The sequence below is a fragment of the Pundamilia nyererei genome, unplaced genomic scaffold, assembly GCF_000239375.1.
Source record: "Pundamilia nyererei isolate P.nyererei 1_Seehausen unplaced genomic scaffold, PunNye1.0 scaffold00038, whole genome shotgun sequence".
Classification (NCBI taxonomy): domain Eukaryota; kingdom Metazoa; phylum Chordata; class Actinopteri; order Cichliformes; family Cichlidae; genus Pundamilia; species Pundamilia nyererei.
Genome location: NW_005187439.1, coordinates 4,208,197 through 4,213,974, shown reverse-complemented (window position 1 = coordinate 4,213,974; position 5,778 = coordinate 4,208,197). Strand labels below are relative to the sequence as shown.

Sequence of the window (5,778 nt, the reverse complement as noted above, 5' to 3'; positions counted from 1 at the left end):
CCATTTTTCATACAGTTTTAGTAATGTTTTTAATAAATAGCCAGTTACGGCACTTAACCTGCACTTACTGTTTTGGCTTCTTATTGAAGCCTCTGTGTCATTTACCCTGGTCTTACTGTTTTTATTTATTTATCCTATTTTTCTATTCCTTTCAAATGTGTCTGCTTGATCTCTGTGACACCGGATGAGGCAAACAGAAACCTCTGAGTTGCTCTAATAAGTTTCCTTTGTCTTGTACTGTGTGCAGTAGGCAGGAATGGTGAACTTCTCCTGTCAAATACTAAAGTTGTTCCATAAACTACTCGTGTTTCATGCTTGTCTCTGTGCAGTGTGGACCACAACAACACAAAATCACCTAAATTGATTTTTGCTTCACGTTACAGAGGCAACTTGCTGAACAGTTTTGTGATCAATATTCTAACATGTCAGCTAAAAATAAAATAGAAATGAGAGTCATAATAACTTTTGATTCACTGAAACACTGAAACTCAGAGTGAAGTGTAAAAAATAAAATTAAAGCCTTATTATAAAACATCAGAAGATCAAACTATCAGAGATGGCTGCCTGCTGCTAGTGGGGCAGAATTTGTTTTTAGCTTGTTCCCTGAATCTTCGCAGGCAGCTTAAACAGAAGCTATGATGGCATCTCAGAGACACAGGATCTCCGAAAGTCTCACAACAACATACATGGCAGCATGTCAGGAACATTTGTTTTGCAGTCCTGTTTAGGCGTTAAAAGTTTTTAAAGAAATATTATAAAATCTGACCTTCAGCTCACATCTCTGCAGTTTTGTTCATACAAACTATTTTCAGCTCTGTCAGTGTGTAAATATTTCTGTAGGATACGTCTGAATTTTATTTTTACTCTTAAACAACATATGTTAGAGTTTATAAACATACAGGTGTGAGAATGTAAACTTGATCAACATTTGCATTTGATTTCTGTGAGGATCAGACCAAAGTGAGAATCAGTGACTCCATCAAAGCAAACTGCACAAGTCTTCTCTGATATGCAGTTTAAGAGAGCTGAGGTTACATGTGAATGTTTGTATTTACAAACCAACAGAAGTAAATGATCATTTATTCTAAGGAGTCAGTAAATGTTTACACAACAATCAAAGTGAAGTTTCATGTTAAATAAATCTGAACCAATGACTGACTGTGTCTGAAAGCTGATTTACAGTCAAACACAACAACAACAGAATCACTGAATTTGATTGATTTCACTTCACAGAGACATTTTGTGATTTTCAATAATCAACTGAAATGAAGATGCTGCTGAAGTAAACATATTGTAATTTTATCTGTTTAAACATTTTTAACCTGCTGATGAGACAGTTTCAGAACTTAGAAGTCATTTCTCTGAATTTGGAAAACTGTAAAGTAGACGTGTTACTATAAAATGTTATTTAACTGAAAACAAGATGCTGATATTCAGGATCATTTAGATCTTTAGTTGTAAAGTTCACTCTCGCTGATGTGACACAAGTTTAATCATTAATCCGTCTTTAAAGAAGTGTCACAGTTTACTGTTCAGACTCAACAACTTTGAAAAGCAAGGAAATCATCATCATTTAGATTTTAAAATTAATAAAATATTTACATGAACAACATGAGAAATATTGTGAAAATATTAATTTAGAAGAAACTAAAATATTAAAAGCAAAAATTTCTTACACAAACTCGAGTGGGTCAGATTTTCACATGAAAAAGTTCCTTTGGTTTCATTGAATTGCTAATAGTTCCATTTAATAAATAAAATAAAATAAACTCATAATGAAGTTAGTTTGATTAATAATTTCCCTAAAATTAACCCTGTTGCTGTACTGAAAAAACAGTTAAAACAAAGAATCACTTTACAATCAAATCTCAGTCTGACAGATTTTGATATCAGAGGTTTTGGCGTCTCCTGCCTTTGCAATATTAAAATATGGGAAGAGTTTCTCAGTGAAAGTGTCTCTGTGAGTGTAGATGTGAGTCATGTCTTCAGGGTCATAGAAGGACACCTCCCCCCTGTCATAGTCCAGCTGGACTCTGATCCTCTGGAGACTCTTCTTCACTGTCACAGTCTGACCAACACCATTAGTGTATTTTCCACTGCCATGTGTTAAACACCAGATTCCATACTTTGGTGAACTAAAAAGCTCTCCCTTCCTCTCAACTGACTCTTTAGCTAAACCCAAAGCCCAGTCAGGATGGTCTCCCACCTCCACCTCCCAGCTGTGTTTCCCTGAGCTGAAGCCCTCAGAGCCAAAAACAATGGCATACTTAGTGTTTCTCTCTGGATTATCAGGAAGCTGCTGCTTTGTGTCTCCACGCCTCACACTGGTCAGATCATCAGACAGATAGAGACGGGGGTGTGCAGTGTTTGGGTCCAGAATGACAGGACTGAAGTGGACCTTCTCCTTCATCTTCTCCCACACTCTGAAGGACAGGTTGCCCAGGTGTTTGGCCACATCTATCAGTGCTCCTGAGACCAGCTGTGGATCTGACACTGAGCTCTGGGCTCTGGCTCTGCTCTGAGTGTCTTTATAACTGCTGAGGAATGGCACCTGTGTTTCTGCAGCTCTTCTTCAACAGCAGAGATGCTGTCTGACAGAGAGGAGATCTGCTCCTCAATCATCTTCATCTCTCTGCTGATAGTCCTCCCCTTCTGCTCCTCTTCCTCCCTCAGAGCTGCCAGTCTGGACTCCTCTTCCTCTTTCAGGAACTGCTGGAGCTTCTTGAACTCTGCTCTGATCTGCCTCTCTGTGGACAACAGCTGCTTCTTGGAGTGTTGAATCACTTCATTGTATGTTTCCTCCACTTGTTTGTATTTGTTCCTCTTGTCCTGCAGAGACTTTAAGTCAGATTTCAGCTGCTCCTTCAGGTCACTGACTGCTTCTTCTACAGGAACCACTTTGTGACTCTGGTGGAGAGAAAACTCACACACAGGACACACAGCTCTCTGCTCGTCCACACAGAACAGTTTAGGCTCCTCCTCATGTTTACTGCACACCACTGTTAATTTCTTCTCTCGCTTTTGTGTTTCAGATCCAGATTTCTGTCTCCCAGAAAAGGAGTCAGCAAGTTCTTTCAGCGCAAAGTTCACAAATTGATGATCCTTTGAAGATTTTCTTTTACAAATGGGACAGTTTTTGTTTTTAGTTTGTTCCCAGAATTTCTGCAGGCAGCTTGAACAGAAGTTGTGGTTGCAGCTCAGAGACACAGGATCTCTGAAAGTCTCTGAACACACATGGCAGCTCAGGTAATTTTCAAAAAGAGCTCTCTCAGCCATTTGATCTTTAAGTATTTTTAACTCACCAAATTAGTGTCTCTTGAACTTTCTGATTAAAATCCTCCAAACGTGTGTTTTTCAGCAGAGATCTGACTCCCTGTAATGGCGTCTCAGCTTAGTTCAAAAGTGTCGGAATTTACTTTCATTTTCATGAATCACGTGTTAAACTGAAACACGCACATAACACTTATGTCAGTCAGAGGGCGCTGTCAGAGTCATTCAGATATCTTTTCAGTTTGTGCTCCTTAAAACGACACCAAAGTGAAAAATGTAGAAAATCTTGACATCTCCATTTTAAAAAAAAGAAAAGAGAAGCTAAACACATGATAAAAATGACACAAAGAAGGTGAAGCTGTGGTGTTTCAGAAGTTCAAGTAGCACAAGTCAGCATGTTATCAGAGTTTTTATCTGCAGTTTGAACTAAAGTTCAAGTTTGGATTGAACACAGGGTTTAGATTTTCAACCTGCCAGACCTCTGCTCTCACACTTAAAAAAAAAAAGAACAAAATTTCTTGACCCTCATGAACATGAAGCAATAATTTTGAATAAAATGCAGCTGAAATATATAAAATCAAAGGTTTATTTTCTCAAATAATACATCATTAAAATATATTTGTTATAAACTAAATGTGTACCAGTGAATACATTTATACATTAATAACCACCAAACACAATATCTGCTTTTACTACCTGGGCTGTGGCCTCAAACCTGCATAAGATTTTAGACCTGCAGACTCGAACTTTCAAGTTTGTCATGAACTGAAATGTGATGAGATGGTGATGTCACCAAAATAATAAATACAAAATAAATAGAAGAATCACAGTGGACACTGAGAAACCAGAAATGCTGATAATGAAACAATAAACAAACTGATATAAACTTGTTGATATGACATTAAACTGTGACAACACAGAAGAATTTACAGTCACATGCAGGGCTGGACTGGGACAAAAAATCAGCCCGGGCATTTTGACTAGAGACCGGCCCACCAGGTATTATAGGAAAAAACCATAAAGCCTTTGAATGAAAACAAACGTCGTTGTGACAGTGATGTGCACTGTCTTGTTGGTACATATGTATCAATCTAATAAACTTAAACCTACATCATCCTCCCTATGGTATTCTAAACAGTACTTAGCCGAAACCCAAAGACTGCTTGGTTGAGTTAACTTCCTGAACTATCTACAACATATGGTGGAAACCTGAAATTAAGACAGAGAAGACTAGAGGTGAGACATGACCATTACTGAATATTAAAAATAATAAATGACAGATTTAGTGATATTTTCATAAACTATTTATTTACCACATCAATAAACAGCATGGCAGGGCAAAATATTTTTTCTTACATGGCAACCTTTAAAAAGTGGAAGGAGACACAAAGACAGGTGAGAAAGAATAAAACTTAACTGACTTTTTGATGGCATTTTACACAAAGTACTAGTACAGTATCTAGAAAATGTGGGAAAATACTGGCATCATGTACAGTACTTTCTTCTGAAGAAATTATGTTGGGACCCTGAAAAAACTTACTACGTACAATAATGGATTTCTATAAATTTGACATCAGATGAAAACTTTGGTCTTAAGATTCGGATAATTATTTGTTAAAAGCTAGAAATTTTAAATGAGAATAAGAAAGAAAAGTATTTCTTTGTGCCCCCCTTTCCCTGTTAATACTCTACCTGGCCCCATGGCAAAACATTGCTAAACCTGCCCCTGCACAGTTACCAGCTGTCAGCTACATAGAAAAGGATCCTGGTGTAAGTTGTCTCTCAGAAACAGTTCATAGCTTCCCTTCAACTCATTCCTGTCACCTAAAAGGTAAACCTGTTTCTCCATCACTGTTCAGCTCTGATGATTCAGTAAGGACATCTCCTGGTTTCATCTTCATGTTTCCCTCTCACCAGATAACCAAACCATATCATGACCTGCAGCTTTACAGCTGTGGCTCCAACAAATATCAGCTGATACTAGAAAGTAATATTAAATAAATTCTAACAACAGCTGATCAAGTTTAAATGCACTTCTGCTGTTTAACGCAACCTCCACTAGTTTCCTCTTTCTGGTGCAAAGGGTGAGATAAACAAGCAAGAGAGATGGGACTTGTGGCAGAAACGCCGATCAGCTGATCATTGATCAGTTTCATGATTGAAGTAGCAGCAGGAGAGGGAGGGGGGAGAATGAGAGGAGAAGAAGAGACAGCTGACAGCGTAAAGACAGAATAACTCAAGCTTTTTGTCTTTTTTTTTATTGTAGCTGAAGTACGGGACAAATCGTGTTTATTTTCAGCTCAATACGAAATGCATAATATTAACTCTGAATACCAGAGGATTCCGTTTTTTACAGGACTGTAGGCAACTCTACTAACCAACCATAAGAATAAAATAAAGTTCACCAGTAACATCATAGCACCCACCCAACTGTATAGAAACTCCGTCATGCTCAATCAATCAATCAATCAATCAATCAATCAATCAATCAATCAATCAATCAATCAA

General features: G+C 37.7%; 1 pseudogene; it reads right to left on the bottom strand.

Annotated features, from left to right (window-relative positions):
* Nucleotides 1-1,842: 1,842 nt before the first annotated feature.
* LOC106456178 (nuclear factor 7, brain-like) lies at nt 1,843-3,403 on the bottom strand (annotated as a pseudogene).
* Nucleotides 3,404-5,778: the final 2,375 nt, after the last annotated feature.